The sequence below is a fragment of the Panulirus ornatus genome, chromosome 43, assembly GCF_036320965.1.
Source record: "Panulirus ornatus isolate Po-2019 chromosome 43, ASM3632096v1, whole genome shotgun sequence".
NCBI lineage: Eukaryota > Metazoa > Arthropoda > Malacostraca > Decapoda > Palinuridae > Panulirus > Panulirus ornatus.
The window spans coordinates 13,247,405-13,266,515 of record NC_092266.1 but is presented as its reverse complement, the minus strand read 5'-3'; the positions used below and the strand labels follow the sequence as shown (position 1 = coordinate 13,266,515).

General features: G+C 45.5%; 1 protein-coding gene across 1 annotated transcript in view; it reads left to right on the top strand.

Moving 5' to 3' along the window:
* The window catches only part of LOC139762331 (uncharacterized), a 148,372-nt gene that overhangs the window by 37,645 nt on the left and 91,616 nt on the right, over nt 1-19,111 (top strand). The window contains 1 exon segment of the mRNA XM_071686985.1: nt 8,028-8,041. The gene's annotated coding sequence lies outside the window, so the exon portion shown is untranslated.

Below are 19,111 nucleotides of genomic sequence, written 5' to 3'. Positions count from 1 at the left end.
AGGAGTAATTTTGGTTCTCGTGACATCCATCAGTTTTCTAAGGCTCCGGTCGTGGACTTTTTGAAGCCTTGTGAAGACCATGACCTTATTGAAATATTATAAAGGCCATAAAGGTAAAGAAATAAGGTGAAAACAGGGTAAAAAACAATCAAAATCTTCGTTACCTGAAGGGCTCTCATGCTGATAGAGAACCGAACCACACTCTTCCTACAGACCTGGGCGGCAGACGCGGCCCCAGATGCAAATTACAGAGTTATCTTGTATTGCAGACGGCGCCAGGCAGTGATGAGATCTGATGCACAGTCACAGAGCTGGACGCTCTCTCTCTCTGTGTGTGCTGCCAGTCGTGGCCATGACCAACGTGTGTGTGTGTGTGTGTGTGTGTGTGTGTGTGGGTCGAGGTCACCACAGCACTAGCGTCTGTCTGCCCAATCTTGCCCAGGGTCCAGTTTTTTGGCTCGCGCTGGACGACGGGTAATGAAGATCGAGAACATCAGATGACTGGCTGGAGGAGAGGCGCTCAGGATCCCTCCACGTACTGAGACACTGTCATGATTACCTCACCACAGGCGTTTTTAATATGTAATTCTAACCCTTGCGTATGACTTTACCTACCTTAAGCAAGACGCGGTAGGATCCTTGCGTGTGATGGCGTGATCTCTGATCTTGTCTGCAAGGGTCAGGTGAAATGCCAGAGTCGTCTCGTCTTGCTGAAGAGTCGTAAGGTCGTGCTAGAGGCTCGTTCCGTCGTGCTGTGGTCTTTATCTTCGTATTCATGGGTCGTACAGTCGTGCTCAAGGGGTCAGTACCACAGTTGCACTGGCAACATTCATTATTATACGACCCGAAACGCGTCCATACAAAACAGTTTGTTGGTTTGTACCAGCATCACCCGGATCATGGTGCGCGTCTTTGTCTTGCGCCGTGTGGCAACATGCACGGAAGGCAGATAATTCCAGCTCTCTCTCTCTCTCTCCTCTTCCTTACTCCCATCCTTACACAATCTCCCTCCACCACTTTCCATTACCAAGAGACGCCTTCCCTTCTACTACTTTAATAGTTCGTTATTCCCCTTTCTCTCTCTCTTTCTTTCAATCCTTCCTTCTGAGAAAATCAACAATGCCCACAACAGAGGTGAGAGTCACGCCCGTAAACATTCCACTGTGACCTGCGTTAACGGACGCGCATATTTTCTTTCCCTCTATTCTCTCCATCTAGCTAACCCCCTCAGCAGAACTACGTGTTTCCATGAAAAATTTAACTTGTTTCACGGTCTCACCTCCACTGAGTTGTTTATAACAATATACCGACAGAGATCTGTTGACTTAGTTTGTGAAATTAAACGAAATTTTTAAAGATTCGAACCGCGGCCACGCGGCTCGTAAAAATCGGCAGCGGGCATACGTGGGTATTTAAACCTTAAGCCAGAGATGACGCAAGGCGCGCCGTGGGTGACGTCACCGCTGACACATTCCTCTGAGCCACGTCCACCCATTTTGCCCTTTGTTGTCATCCTTTTCCTGTGTATTGTAGCACGCACAGGATGGGAGACCCTACTGGTGGGACATATTGTGACCATCCAAGTCATGGTATTGCCAATCTTTTCTACAGCTTATATAGATTACCTCGTAAACTGCATCAGGTTAAGTGGTGTCACCAAGTGGGGCAAGGCACGTCATTCTTTCGACTCATATTACACTGTGAACATGATAATAACATGTAATAACCTGAGAGAGTTGATAGATATTTCCATGCCTCCAGCCTAGAAAAATTATACAAGCATGATTCCCTCTCTCTCTCTCTCTCTCTCTCTCTCTCTCTCTCTCTCTCTCTCTCTCTCTCTCTCTCTCTCTCTCTCTCTCTCTCTCTCTCCACTCCCATCCCTTGCTTGTAGCGTCGCTCGGTCGGCTTGCGGATGAGGGTTGAGTTCAGAGCTACAGCCATTCAGGCGGTTCTCATCCCTGGTCAGTTAATTAGAAAAAGATAAGTGAGAAATATACAAGTCGAGGAACAATGATCCCACTCTAGTGAAGTTGAGAGAGAAATGACGTGTGTTTCTTTTGTGTATTCTGACATTGTTGTGGTCGCTCATGTCGTAGCCTCTTCTTGATAAGAGGCCACAAGACGGCAGGCTGGTAGCACTTCTGTCCCTCCTGAACCTGCTGACCCTCCCTCCTCACACCCCCTCACCATCCTCCTTACGCTCCCTCCCTCCCCAGCCTTCTGATTCCGTCGTCCTTTTCGCATTTCCTCCGTACCATTACAATGCTCCGGATGTCCGCCCCGTCTCTTCCCACGACTTCAATCCTCCATCCACCTTCTTCTTCTTGACGTCTCCTCCTCATCTCCTCCGCCACACATCTCCTCCTGCGAGACCTGTTCTCCTACGCCCCCCGCCCTACCCTACACGCCCCGCCAGGGTACACTATCGCGTGTTTCATCAGCAGAAAAACGTAATCATGTGGATCCTGCGCGGAAATGAATCCTCAGCGTTCGTGTGTGAAGCCCCTTAGTCGAGGCACGGGAGATGGCGGCGGAACAAATAAAGATAATAGGGTTTTCTTTATTGCCTTATCTCAGTGGATGTTTTGTGTTGCTGATATGAATGAAATGTCCGCCTTCAGAGCCTATAAGTTGATCATATGTGCTGGTTGCTAAAATATATATATATTTATATATATATATATATATATATATATATATATGGGGATAGGGGAGAAAGAATACTTCCCACGTATTCCCTGCGTGTCGTAGAAGGCGACTAAAAGGGAAGGGAGCGGGGGGCTGGAAATCCTCCCCTCTCGTTTTTTTTTTTTTTTTTTTAATTTTTCCAAAAGAAGGAACAGAGAAGAGGGCCAGGTGAGGATATTCCCTCAAAGGCCCAGTCCTCTGTTCTTAACGCTACCTCGCTATCGCGGGAAATGGCGAATAGTATGAAAAAAAAAAAATATATATATATATATATATATATATATATATATATATATATATATATATATATATATATATATATAATATGTGACTGCCAGTAATATCAGGATATATGGTGCACTATTATGAAGTTTAATTAGCCCAAGGCAGGTTTTTTGCTCTTGAGAAGTATAAAATGATACGAGATTGTAAGTCCCTTCCGGACAACCCCTTCTTTATATAAAGACACCGTGTAAAGTGTGTACCTCTGCCATCTTGATGATTTTTTCACAAAGGACAGCAAGTAATTGTCCAAATAATACATAAATAGCCTCCTTACAAAAGCTGGTAAACTCCTTAAAAGAAGTTCTATCTTCAGAGACATAGATCGAGTCATAAGAGAAAACGAAGCGTTTACCTCAAAAGAACAGCTAAAGAAATCTTAAAGAATTGTGTAGTTATGTTTGAAACAAGAGCGAGATAATGGCAATGATCTTAAACGATCGAAATTTATCCATATTCAGCAAGGCAGACACATTAAGATTTCTCAAATCCAGTCCCGTTGTTGCCGGAGGAGAACATTTTGCAACATACTGACTTGCTGGATTCAAGTTATACCTTCAGAATTAAACGGAATGAAAGTGAATAAAACTGCTGGCACTGATGATGTATTCAACACACTAATGAAAGAATCAAACACGAATATGATTAAACCCTGGAATATGGTTTTTGAAAAGTCACTTGCAACAGAAAAAGTTCCGTAAGACTGGACATTTGACAGTGTAACACTGATATTAAAGAAATGAAATGGTTTTTAAAATCTGTAGTTGGCAAATTTACAAAAATCATCAATAGAAGCAAGTGTGTCAATCAATTCAAATGATCACTTGAATATCAAAGCGCATCTTGGTTTTCGACAAAATCAGTCATATCTCATAATGCTTCTTGATTTCTTTCGTGAAATAATCAATATTTATGGTAAAAATTAAACAATTAATAAACATATACATTTTTATCAAATATTCTATAAAGTCCCTCACCAGAGATTGTTAATAGAGTCACATGGTATCCCATCTTGGTACTCCAGGTATCGTGTTTTGCACGTCTCTTCCAACATAAACTCTGACCTCAGCAAACACTGGGAATCGAAGCGTGAAGAGGTCCTGAGTGGATTGGATGCGGCGGAGTGTGTGGGCGTTGAAGCGACAGCCCAGCCCGCTGGTACCTCATGTATGCTGTGTTGACGTGTTTACCCCCATATGGCGCGGAGTGTTCATCCTGACGTCGTATTTGGCCATAATTGTGAACTGTGAAACTCATAATCATTAATCTGAGTCTGATAAATTATGGGTAGACATGCAGACTAGCCAGTAGACGATGCTGTTCGTGTGAGCGAACGTTCGCGTAATTCCGGCACAGGAAACTGACCAGGCAATGTCAACAAAGGGAGTGGTAGTGGTAGTGATGGTGGTGGCAGCAGCATGTATCAGGGTCTGTGTTGGGTAACCTTGGACGAAACACACACTCTCTCTCTCTCTCTCTCTCTCTCTCTCTCTCTCTCTCTCTCTCTCTCTCTCTCTCTCTCTCTCTCTCTCTCTCTCTCTCTCTCTCTCTCATAACACACACACAGGCGCTACGTTCTTCCTACATGGCCGGATGGGGAACGACACCATCATAAACAATGACTCGGACGTTTTACAAGTTGCGCTTCAGCATCGAGTGTGTGTGTGTGTGTGTGTGTGTGTCAGTCGGTACGCTTATTTGCCCTCCACAACTTCCGACAGACTGACGCCCACGTGTCGTATTTAGCCACACTTCAGCCCCACACACCCCAACCACCACCCACCCTCATATTTCGTCACAGTCGACCTCCCTCGGTGGTCGTACCTGGCTCCTGCCTACGCCACGTCTCCGCGTCTGCTACGCAGCCAGCTCGCCCTTCGTGTACGCCCCACCACCCGCCATCGCTTGGATTCAGGTGTGAGCCGCTGCTGGACCCATGTGGACCCAGGAACGTAGCGGACCACATGGGTGGAGCATCAAGCGGACGTACATTGATTGTAGGTTCGCCCTAACCTTTTATGTATATATATATATGTATATATATATATATATATATATATATATATATATATATATATATATATATATATATGTATATATATATATATATTACTGGACGTTATTACATTGGTTTTGTTTGCATATTTGAGTGTTGGCAGTGAGGGCACACACACGCACGTAACATATTTCCTTATTATGATACAGTGAAAGACCTTGAACCATTGCTGAGACTTCTTCATCTCGTCATCGTGTCCGGAGTGGCAGCAGATTAACAGGAAACTTTTCTGTAACCCATTATTTTTTTCCTTTTTTATCTTCTGTGAGGATTTTTGTGTGTGTGTGGCAAACGAATGTCATGTCAAGAACGAGCAGTGTGTGTCGTCCCTTTATAACGACACTTTGTGTTCCCAGGATGGTCCTCTCCACAGCCATTCTTTGTGTACCATTATTCATAGATCATGAGGCAAGGAAGACCACGTAACCCCTTGACTACGTCGACTTAACCCCTTAAGTACGACTTCTTAACGACTTGAATACGACGACTTAATCCCTTGAGCACGACAACTCAACCTCTTGAGTGCGACTAATTAATCCTTTGAGTACGACACCTTATCCTCCAGATTACAACGAATAAACCCCTTGAGTACGACGACTTAGACCCTTCAGTACGACGACTTAATCCTTTGAGTGCGATGACCCAACCTCTTGAGTACGACGACTTAAATTTACCCTTGAGAACGACGACCTACCCCTTCGAGTACGACGTCTTTCGTCATCGTACTCCAGGGGTTGGGGTCATCATACTCGTAACTCATTATACCCCAGGTGTCTGTCAAGAGGTTGATAGGCTATTGGCGTGGCTCTGTTGGAATGCTGTTGCCTTGTCATGGTTCTGCTCTCATGCCTTGGGGTATGTGGAGTGTGTGTGTGTGTGTGTGTGTGGGGTGGAGGGGGCGTTAGTCTTCACGGCCACGGTCAGCTGGGCAGCTGTCACGGACGTGGCTCACGGCCAGCTGGGAAGCTGCCACGGACGACATTGAGCCGCTTCCGGCGAGGTATACCACCACACAGCCGGACAATGAAGCCATGCATGGCAAAGGTGGCTGCCTCTGTCGCTCGCACGTATATGAACTGGAGAGATGGGTGCGAGATCTGATACGTCCCGGTACGTTCCTTCAGCACGACGGTACTGTCCTTGAGCACGACGGTACGGTCCTTGAGCACGATGGAACTGTCCTTGAGCACGATGGTATTGTCCTTGAGCACGATGGTACGGTCCTTGAGCACGATGGTACGGTCCTTGAGCACGATGGTACTGTCCTTGAGCACGATGGTTCTTAAAGTACGACGGGTGATGTTTTGAGCTACAGTACATTGGCCTTGAAGTCCGTTTTCAGGTCATCAATGTCCACTTTTCAAAATTCCTTATGGTTTACACTTAGTTCACTGCACTCATTCAAAATAGGCGATCCATTAGAATCAATTTAAAGTGATGGTACCTTAGGATCAAAGGCAGGATCCAAGGGCACCATAGCCTTAAATGCCAACAGAGACTGCCCTTCAGTGAGATAGAAAACCTTTTTTTTTATGAGTTATTTTATCCCATATTCAGCGCTGGTTACCCTACTTTGTTAGCGGAAAAAGATGAAAGATTCTCTTTCTGGAAGGCAGGTTAGTCTGCCATCTCCCCTGGCCGAGCCCGGATCATCCGGCTTGGCCCCATCTACTCCACCTCTGGCCGCTCCTGCCAGGGATAACGAGGTGGGTTTGTCCTGAACCTTCTTCCAACACGTAGCGAGCCTCTACCTGCTTATCTGCCGCCGTTCTCACAAGCCATCTTGTGAGGGGGCGAGAGAGAAGCCCAGGTCCAGGTGGCTAAAAGCTGTGAATATCATACGTGATCGTTGAGAGGTGAAATGCGTCATAGAGTCTCGAGGTTTTTATGCAGTTTAATCCTTCATTGATGGTTTTTCAGTACTGAACGACATGATGCACGAGTCTTAGACTGAAGTGTTTGTAGTCTATAGCCTTATTTGAAATCAGTGAACTTATCTTTTTTTTTTACAATTGCCATTCACTTTCCTTCATATGAATTCTAAATAATTCTGTATATATTTTCTTTTTAATTATCGTTTAAATCGTCGCTTTATAAACAAGTGGGTAACATTATTGACACATTCATCCCTCTACGTACGAGGACGGGGGTTTGTGGGAATCGAACCAGATGTCCTTGGCTGATTTTTTCCTCAGACTTGCGGACTCCAAGTGACAAGGTTTGAGATGTGACACAGCGTCTCGTTCTCGCGATTATTGTGGCTAATGTCTCGCTTCTGTCGGAGAGTAACCCACCTGCTGTGGGATCTTGGATCTGGATTGCTTGTCTAGCGCTATTTTGTCGAAGATGTGACTATTTCTCGACCTTCCGAGTGGTTTGTATGGTATACGATGCCTTGTGTTGCCTTGTTTTTGTCATGATAGTTTCTTAATCCTCTCACGGATGGTGTTCATGTCATCCACACAGCTCACAGGGGCCAAGAGGAGGGAGTATAGTTAGGTCACATTGCTAAAGGCCTTCTGCTGCAGCCAGATCATCCACCAGTGACACAGCAATGAGGGCTTCCAACTTCCACCCCCTCCACCAAGCCCATAGCTACCATCCACTTACCACCTATAACCACCACACCTATAACCACCACCATCATCAGACAGTTACACGCCACAACGACCACACTTCATCCACCCACCATCCCACCCACAGCTGCTACCTCCACCACGTACGCACTCCTCCACATGACCACCATAAGCCACCCTCCCTGACCATGTCTTCTCGTCCAGACAGTGATGCGTCAGGTGAACTCAGTGACTATAGCTTGCCCTCCCTCCCTGTTTCGTGAGTGCATGTTATTGTTGTTGTTGTTGTTGTTGTTGTTGTGCGTTTTACCCCCTTCGTCTAAGCGCCAGTAATCTATCTTACACTAAAAGAACGAAAATTCAGGCGTTTTTTGAATAGGCGAATAGGTGGTAGATGTGATATATATTCTTTATCTTTGCAGAGTGGCAAGTGTTGGTGAGTGGCTGCCACGGAGGGCGGAGCGTCCCCTGGGATTTACGCTGTGTACTGGTTAGTGCTGGTCTGGACGTGCCTGCTTAGACAACCATATACGTACACTCTCTCTCTCTCTCTCTCTCTCTCTCTCTCTATATATATATATATATATATATATATATATATATATATATATATATATATATATATATATATATGTGTGTGTATATATATATATATATATATATATATATATATATATATATATATATATATATATATATATATATATATATATATATATGTGTGTATATATATATATATATATATATATATATATATATATATATATATATATATATATATATATATATATATATATATAATTAACTTAAGAATCGCATGTACGGTATTTGGGACCATGACAGTAGTATGTGTGGAAGGGAACAAGAGACTCAAAGTAGTAGTAGTTGTAGTAGTGGTACAAGTAGTAGTGGTAGTAGTAGTCCTTCGCTTCCCTACGCTTTCCTCCATATCGATGTCTTTTGAGCAAGTGGTGTTGGTTTATAACGTACGGTCAATTTTTCCAGTTCTTTCCTGCTAATCCTGATCATTCTGGGCATACAGAGCCATTGTAATGCCCCAGCGGACGTAAGTTTACAGCAGTTTATATTCTAAACGTCGGAAAATCATGGAAGTGCTGGATCTAAACATATCACACGTTGCACAGGAGGCGAAAGTTATGATACCATAACAACATAGGAGGCGAAAGTTATGGTACCTTGATAACAGGAGACGAAAGCTACGATTTACCATAACCCTCATAGGAGATTGAAGCTATGGTACCATAACAACAGCAGACGAAAGTTACGGTACCATAACCGCATAGGAGATGAAAACTACGATACCATAACCGCATAGGAGACGAAAACTACGATACCATAACCCTCATAGGAGATGGAAGCTCTGTTACCATAACCGCATAGGAGACGAAAGCTCTGGTAACATAACAACATAGGGGACAAAAGCTATGGTACCATAACAACATAGGAGACGAAAGCTATGATACCAAAACAACATAGGAGACAAAAGCAATGGTACCATAACCATCGCTTTCTCCCCATTTCCTGCCATAACCTCTCACCCCCCATTGATATCTCCTGGACGCGGGCCGTTCACATCATGGTTCTCCTCACTGGAGTGGCCACGGCGTCACGCTGCACGGTCGAGTACCATTCATAAAACGAGCGCTGAGGTTTACGAAGGCCGGCGTGTGTAGCTAGGCGTAGGTCCGCGCATGTATACGTCGGGTTATTATACGCATTTGGCGGTGACGCACGCATCCGTGATTGCCTTTTTTGCTTGTTTGGTCGAATGGCACACTTGTTCTGTAGTTAGCGATATCTGTTCTTCTTCACGGTTTGGAAGATATCATTGGCCCAAGTGATTTAAGATAGACCGCATTCTATAGAGATGTGACGCACTCACAGCGTCTCGCCTACGCCCACGTAGCCTTACAATAGGCCATTAGTCTCTCACAGGTCCACCTTTGGCCCTTAAATCTTGCCTACCTACCGTACCCGTCGTGGTGCAGTGGTGACGCGCGGAACTTGCTGGTCCCTGTTCGAGTCACAAGTGGGGCAGTCGGCTCACAAGATCTCTTGCCACATCTTTTACGTTGCGACATTGCAGTGCAAGTCTCTACGCTAGATCGCGGTACATCACTACATGTTTACAAGACTTCTCTCGACTCGAGATATTTCAGGATATTTCCTTTTTTTTAATAATTGGAGCAATTACGTGCAGCTTGTAATTAATGTAATTGAATTACGAGCAATGTATCATCCAGTTCGGGACCTGAGTCACAGACTTGCTTAGAGCCAGGTATTGTATTAGATGTTTTCCTGCGTCTCAAAAACTTTAATATCCTCTGCATATAGTGGATGACGCATCTCCGTTTTCTACCTCACCATTTCTTAAATTAAAACGGACACTGATGAAATTGTACATGACGTCGGCTTCCATGGGTTGTCCACACTGCTCGAAGCCATTCCTGTATAGGTTTTTGTGTGTAGACTTAACGACTCGAAGATGGACCGTTGTGATAACTCATTTCATCCATTCAGAATTTAGGAGAGATGTTTCATGCCTTTGTATATATATATATATATACATATATATATATATATATATATATATATATATATATATATATCTTTCTTTTCTTTCATACTATTCGCCATTTCCCGCGTTAGCAAGATAGCGTTAAGAACAGAGGACTGGGCCTCTGAGGGAATATCCTCACCTGACCTCGTTCTCTGTTCCTTCTTTTGGAAAAAAAAAAAAAAAGAGAGGGGAGGATTTCCAGCCCCCCGCTCCCTCCCCTTTTAGTCGCCTTCTACGACACGCAGGGAATACGTGGGAAGTATTCTTTCTCCCCTATCCCCAGGGATAATATATATATATATATATATATATATATATATATATATATATATATATATATATATATATATATATATATATATATATATATATATGGTGAGGGCGTACGATATGTAATCTTTGGCACCTTGGACGTGTTACAGGCTTTACCTTAGCAGCCTCAATGATCCTAGCTGTTTCATAGGCCTAGAGCTAAATAATGAACCAGCTAACGAAAAAAAAGGAAATCATTTAAAAAAAAAAAATCTTGACTTTGCTTTAATTATATGCAAATAAGTTCTCTCTTAGACCCAAGTAATTTTTCTCATGAATCTGTCTCCCCGGCCACTTGTCTCTGTATCTGGCCTCCCTGGCGCTTGTTTCTCTAACACTTTATCTCCAGCTTCCCTGTAGTTTGAAGTGAAGGGAAAAGAATAAGAATAAAGCTTATTGATGAACAAGATGAAGGCGAGAGGAAGCTGAGGAAAAAGAAAATGGGAAACGAAGACAAAAGAAATGACGGAATCATCTTGAGAGGAACAAAGACAGAATGAAAAGTAATTACAAAGAATGAAAAGTAATCACTACCATGGAAATCAGTACAAGCTATCTTGAATGTGGACAAAGCAACGAACAAAAAAAAAAAATGGTAAAAAGAAAAATTGTGTGATTGAGGATTTTAAAGTTGTAGAAGAGAGGTATTTCAATGACGCCAAGTGTGTGTCTATATATATATATATATATATATATATATATATATATATATATATATATGGAAGATGCTGGAGTGGCCGTTATGTCAATGCTCCATAGTAACTGTAAAGAAAACGTAAATAACTCGATATTTAAGTAATTTGACGAGATTACCTTCAGAGATGGTGAGCCTCATATGATGTTATGGCTGAGCCAAAGCCAAAACAAGACCGGTATTGCTGTCACACACAGATTAACTTTACGTAGTTTTAATGCACGAAAGACCTAAGCTGGACCTGAACACACCCACCCTCCTTCAACTCTGACTCCACCGAAGTCATTTGAACTGGTGTGAGTTTGGCGCCACAGGTCATCCAAGTCCTTGAGAGAGAGAGAGAGAGAGAGAGAGAGAGAGAGAGAGAGAGAGAGAGAGAGAGAGAGAGAGAGAGAGAGAGAGAGAGAGAGAGATTGGGGAAACGAATCGATTACTTAAAATACCTTTCCAGGTAGTAACGGGTCGAATCACTTGTCAAACGCTCACGAAATTCCGATGCAAAGAATGGAACTGCATGATGGTTCCCGTGTCTTCCGTAAGGCACTGGAGAAAGTTCATAACAGGAGCTTCAGACAGGAGTGTCACGGCACAACGACATAATGAGCGACAGACTAGGAAGAAGGATCAAGGGTGTCTGTAACAAGCAAGGTGATTCACATATGTGGGGAAACCGGGGCCACGTCTGGTTATAAGGTGACTTTATCTGTTGTGCAACATGGATCTGTGGTGAACCAGATTTCCTGTTTTAGATAACATCAGACAAGGATGGAGATGTATGAGAGAGTATAGAACATTTTTATTTGATTTCCAGATGAGGCCATAGTTAGTTAAGATGAAAGCGCCACATGTAAAGACACAATGCGATGTGATTGACTATATAAATTGGCATATGGAGATTTGTTGGAATAAGGTAAAAAAAAAAGGAAATAAGACCTAAGACGTGAAACGATTAATGATAAAAGTGACACTTTACAAGAGATTATGAAAAAAAGAGATTGAGAGTGGAAAAAAAAGAGGGGAAAAAATAGAATGTTTATAATTTATTAGAAAGAAGATTTGAGGAGGAGGATAGAGTCATGCACTGAAGTGTATGTTGGTGAGATAAGAACATGATGATGTCAAATGGTCAGTAGATTAATGACAAAAAAAAACCTACTGAATACTGACTGATGTGTTGCTTGGTCACCAAGTTAGGAAACATGGAATTAGATAAGCTGGAGAGAGTTGAGATCAGTTTACAAGTACAGAGGTTTGAGGGAATGGAACATATGAACTGTCATGGGAGACTGTGGAACAATAAATAGAAAGAAAATAATATATATATAATGATTTATGGGAAGAAATAGAAGGAACGGAAATACAAGTATCCCAGAATCCCAATCTTTCACGACATATAAGATGGTGGAGAAATGAACACAAGTATTTCGTATAAAGGCACAATGAAAGACGCATTTACCCTCAAAACACATTCGGTCTGTGGCAGAACCCAGCAGCAGAGATGGAGAATCTTGCTTTCCCCCCCGTCATTTTACCCCAAGGAAATCAGAAATGTACAGAGAGCAGTCGAAGACAAGAGGAGACATCTTGGTTAGAAAACGTTCTCCCCCGGATGAGATAGCAAGACACGCACACACACACAACACGGTAATGTTACCGGCAGCGGGGAGCAACAGCTTTGTGAAACTAGGCAGGACATGGCAGGGGAGGAGCACTGCGCCTGGCGCATGACAAAATCCAGTCGTAGGTACAACAGTGTAGGACGTGTAGGTACGGTCCGTACCGTCGTCTTTCGTCGTTGGTACTCGTAGGTAGATACGTTGTCATGTGGTAGGTATCTTGGTCATACGTCTCTCTCTCTCTCTCTCTCTCTCTCTCTCTCTCTCTCTCTCTCTCTCTCTCTCTCTCTCTCTCTCTCTCCATTGCATCAGCCTTCCCCCAAGATTGCAGCGGGCCATTAAAAGTCCTGTCATCGTGCCTTTTCCATAATTAGAGTAATTATACGAAATGGCTCTCCCGTGGGCGGAGCTACGGGCGGACGTGCGCAGTAAAGGCGCGACGCGCAACCTTGACCCCGCGTAGCGTGACGTCATACGATTCCTGTAATGAAGGGAACACGGAAGTTATATTGACCAGTATGACGGTGTACCTGAGTACACGTAGTTCATACAACGTGGCTGGTGTACACATGCGGACCCACATCTACTGCACATGTAACACGTACCTTGGTGGCTCCCTGGGTCGGACACGTAACAGGCCAATAGGAACAAATGGCCGCTCGTTGCGTCAAACAGCCGTATGACGTCAGTCGCATTTATTTCGCTCGTTCATGTCAGAACGGGCGATAAAGAGCGATGGTGCGCCCCCTCCCCCTATATATATATATATATATATATATATATATATATATATATATATATATATATATATTTCAAACTATTCGCCATTTTCCGCGTTAGCGAGGTAGCGTTAAGAACAGAGAACTGGGCCATTGAGGGGATATCCTCACCTGGCCCCCTTCTCTGTTCCTTCTTTTGGAAAATTAAAAAAAATTGAGAGGGGAGGATTTCCAGCCCCCCGCTCCCTCCCCTTTTAGTCGCCTTCTACGACACGCAGGGAATACGTGGGAAGTATTCTTTCTCCCCTATCCCCAGGGATATGTATATATATATATATATATATATATATATATATATATATATATATATATATATATATATATATATAGATAGATAGATAGATAGATAGATAGATAGATAGAGAGAGAGAGAGAGAGAGAATATGTGTTGACGGCTATATGAAGTTGGGAGTGCGACAGCCTCTGGTATTGTGTGTATATAGTCAGCTCTGTTAGACCTGAGGTGTTCAAGGACAACTTTCTAAACTTCTGGTGACTCAGGTAGTCTTGTAGTCTAAATGTCAGTTAGTCTGGGTGTCTGGTAGTCTGGGTGCCAGGTTGTCTGGTAATCTGGGTGTCAGGTAGTCTGGGTGTCGGGTAGTCTGGGTGTCAGGTAGTCTGTGTGTCTGGTAGTCTGTGTGTCTGGTAGTCTGGGTGTCAGGTAGTCTGGGTGTCTGGTTGTCTGGGTGTCAGGTAGTCTGGGTGTCAGTTAGTCTGGGTGTCTGGTAGTCTGGGTGTCAGGTAGTCTGGGTGTCTGGTAGTCTGGGTGTCTAGTAGTCTGTGTGTCTGGTAGTCTGGGTGTCTGGTAGTCTGGGTGTCAGGTAGTCTGGGTGTCTGGTAGTCTGGGTGTCAGGTAGTCTGGTAGTCTGGGTGTCAGGTAGTCTGGTAGTCTGGGTGTCAGGTAGTCTGGTTGTCTGGTAGTCTGGATGGCAGTTTCCCTTCCAGAAATATCGCTTTCCTCAAAGCAGGAAGAGGAGGAGGAGGAGCCACGCGATGGCTTGGTCCTCTGTTCGTGGCTCTGCTTTGCAAAGGTGTGAGGGAGGGTTAGGCACTGTGAGAACTGTTGAGAAATGGGGAGGAACCTGCCATTCGCAACACATGCTCGTGTAAACTGGTCACGCGCGCACAGCAACACGCACAGGCCACAGGGTTCTTAGAAAGCGTGACTTGGTGGTGTATAGTGCAAGGGGGAGGGAGGGTTGTGGGGCCTGACCAGTGCTGGGTCGCCATTGGGTCGCTCCACCGTCAGGAGCTCGGTCCCAGCGCCTTCAGGAACCCCGGCGGATCATTAACTCCTGGCTACCGGGATCACCAGATAATTTCGCCATTGTTTCCGACGAGACGTGAACGTCCGTTGTACGTGAGTGACCACGGACCTTCACGCCCGTGGTCCTGCTTTCCGAAGTCTTATTTTCGTCCAGGAAGTCGAACTGTTGAGAAACTTTGGCATTTGATGTCTCTCTCTCTCTCTCTCTCTCTCTCTCTCTCTCTCTCTCTCTCTCTCTCTCTCTCTCTCTCTCTCTCTCTCTCTCTCTCTCTCTCTAATGACTGACAACAGAGCAGCACGAGCGAATAGATCTACGCCACTTTTCTAACTGTGGCTTCTCCTTGTGTGTGTGTGTGTGTGTGTGTGGTGGCGCGTTGTTTTGGGTGAAAGGGTCGGGGATTAAATGGTGGGCAACACATGGTATAAATGGATGGGAAATGCGCGGTCATTACCTCCCATAGGTGACGCTGGGTTGGATTTCCTGAGCGAGAACCCGGTGTTCATCGGGGGAATTGCACTCGTTTTTCCTCCGCGTGGAAGCCAGCCATTCATAGAGTGTTTTTGTTGACGCCTGAGTCATAAATTTAGCGTAGAAGTGGTGCTTTTGGGCCCAATTTGCTTGGGGTATCTTCACTCATTATATACCTCCTCCCCAGCTTCGCTTCCAGCCTTTCCCACTGGGGTTCAAACCGATGATTGTGGGCCGTTTTTTATGAAATACAATATGAATAACAATTGCTTCGTTGAATCGATAAATGAATACGATCTTGTTTAGAAATCTGCGACCATTTTGGATCTGAGACTCTTATTGTAGATTTGTTACCGCAAATACTTTTCTCTCAAGTACTTTTGTAAGTCAAAGTCGGAACGAGTGTAGCGGCAGTAGTTTGAAAGAGACAGTGAAGACATGAGAATGATATCGATTAAGATGGAGAGTCTGGCAGCTCACCCGTCCATGGGAGTCTGATGGCTGTGGTTAGTATGAACTTAGGGTGAAAGTATAGGAGCAATATATGTCTGTCACATTTTCTTCTACGTGTGCATGTGTGTGTGTGTGTGTGTGTGTGTGTGTGTGTGTGTGTGTGTGTGTGTGTGTGAGTGAGTGAGAGAGAGGGGAGGGGGAGGTCAAGTAGTTCACCAATCAGGGCGCTGGTAAAACAGTCTTAACTTCCCATACATCTTGGCCCGAGTGAGGTGCAGGGCTTCACCAGACAGACCGGTGCCGTGTTAGGGTGTGAGGAAGGCGTCTTGGTGGGTGCCGTACAGATCGTGACCCGCACACACCACACCTGACGATACAAGTCGTCAACACGGGCCAGAAGAACGGCTGGAGTGGCTGACGGGGGCAACAGCGCCACTTCCCGTTGGAGCGGTGCTACCTGCTTACATCCTGGCGCCAGCTGGTCCACCAGCCTTTAGCTGTATCGTCCCTGTCCCTGGGGCATTATACTTCATGACTTATAAGTTCCATCCTTCTTGTGACTTCCCTCATGCGCCTCAGTTGTTCAAGTTTTCATCCCTCATGCGCCTCAGTTGTTCAAGTTTTCATCCCTCATGCGCCTCAGTTGTTCAAGTTTTCATCTGTTTCTCTTGGGCGACTCCGTCCCCTCCATATACAACAAGGTGCTTGAGCGAAGCTCTCCAGCTTGATCACAACAGCGTTCAACCCCTTTAAACTTACCCGGGTACTCTGGACGTAGCTCTCAATTCCCCTATATTACCCTTCTGGGTAAATTCCTGTTACACCAGAATCCGTCAGCACATATTGCCACTGCCTGCAAGAGATAGGCCATCTTCATCACTGGAATTACGTGGCGCGCGACCCTAGAGGTAAGTTGTGACCAGGTACAAACAATACAGACCCCTCTGGGTACAGGCATGCTGACGCTCTTACATCCAAGCATACAGGAGCAACCACACACAACCACGCTGCTGTAAGACAGTCCAGACCCATGTGGTACTTCTGAATCCAGACATTCAGGGGCACCCGAGCCCATCCATGCCGAAGAACCTGAACCCAGCCATGCAAAAGCACCCGTACTCAACCATTCAGGCGCGCCTGAACCCAACTATGCAGAAGCACCCAAACCCAACCATGTGGAAGTGTCCTACCCCAACCCATACAAGCGCCGAGCCGTACAGACACACCCGGACCCATACCAATGAGGTAGATGCAAACCCGACCACAGACAGCCAAGCAGAGTCATCCTAACACAGCGAGGACACACACACACACACACACACACACACACACACACACACACACACGTGCGCGCCAAACCTCACCACAGCGGTGGAGCCGCTCCTACCAAACCTCGGCCGCGCCCAGTATCACTCATGCAGGCACACCCACGAGAGGAGGGTAACGACGCATTTAGACCCAAGCAGGTGCAGTCCTTCTCGTCACCTCCCTCCAAGCACTGGCGCAACCTAGACTCATGCGCGATGCCCAGCGAGCGAGGAACGAACACCGTGCAACACACTAACCCTTACCTACTGCAGGCAGCAAGCGGGGCTCCCACTGGGAGAGGAGCAGCCTTGACCAGTAAAGGGGGGCTGGAAGGGGCGGAAATTCCCTGCCATAATGTGACGGGATCTGTCGTTGCCGCGGGTGAAAGTTGGGAGGCGCAGACCAGGGCTGGAGCAGCGGTAGTCATGTGCACACGTGGACTACTACCAGACGCCCGCTCCACATAGGACGTGAACACGTAGACCACCAGACTGCTTCTGACACACACACACACGCACACACACACACACACACACACACACACACACACACACACACACACACACACACACACACATATATATATATATATATATATATATATATATATATATATATATATATATATATATATATACGTAAAATGCATGAAATATCAACACACATTGACAAAGTTCCATACAGCCAGACACAGTGTGGTCAGAATTTGCTTGGAGCATTTACCTTGGCCTCAATATTGAAAATATTCATCTCCCAAAGCCTTTTGGGCTTCCCATACTACCCTGGGGTATTCCAGCCTCAGAACAGACTAGTACAGATTAGGTATAAGATTAGATTGTAAAAGCTATAGAAAAGAAAGCGAGACGGTAAGTGGCCTCAGGTCTTAAGTCAGGTGTTTGGTGAGTTTGGCTCAGCGTCTGTGGACGGAGAGGCAAGGCTGGGGTGAGTCACTGTGATAGGTCGGGTCCTGGTGGTGGTGGTGGTGGTGTGGGAGGTGGCTAGTGGGGCAGGAGGCCGGCCTGGTGGGTACTTCATGGTGGGGGGATGGGTAACAGGTGTATGGTGGTGTGGCGGTGGATGTACGGTTGTGATAGGTCATGGGAAGGAAGGCCTTTATTGAAGGGTTAGATGTAAGAGCCAGGCAATCACATATATGAGGGTCGTCACCCGTCGTGAGCGGAGGTCGTACCGTTGTGGTCAGAGGTTGCGTCGTCATGCTTGAGGTTCGCTCTGTGGTTGCCTAGGGTCGTATGGTCGTGCTCGGGTCTGCACTGTGGTGCTCAGTGGTCGTTCCGTTATTCTCAGGGGTCGTGCCGTCGCTCTCAAGGACCACATCGTCGTGCTGGAGGGTCGTACCGTTGTTCTCATGGGCTGAGAAATTCTCATTCTACTGAAATGTGCGAATTTGGCTCGGAAAAATAATGTACTGACTGGTTAATCTCCCTAGACGCATCCTTAACCCCCCAAGATGCATCCATAATCCCCCCAGACACACCTGCGGTCCCCAGATACATCCAAAATCCCCAAGGAATCCCCCTAGATACATCTACAATCCCCAGATACACCCACAATCCCCAGAGACTCCCACCCTCCCAGATATATCCACAGTCGTCCAGATGTGACTTAGACACGCTCAGAATCCCCCGCTGCTGCAGTGAGGTCACACTGATGCACGTGATTTAGAAGTTACTGAAAACCAACAGGAGAAATGAAACTTAGCGTATTTCATTTTCCTTCGTGATGATCAACCAAGAAGAAGAACGTCCCCCAGATGCAACCACAGGTCCCCAGAGACATCTTCTAAACCCCCAGATACATCCGAAAACTCTTAAGTAAACCCACAACCCCCAGAGATTCCCCAGCCAAAGGAAAATGGAGAAAACAAAGTAATGAATCGCGGACTCGATTGTGAGAGTTAACGAGGTCGTTATAGCTATCGCCTCCGTCGCTGCCCATGACCTCTGACCCCGGAGTGGAAGTGCCGTAATGACCCGCACCCTGGGGGATGCCCCCCCCCCCCCCGATGT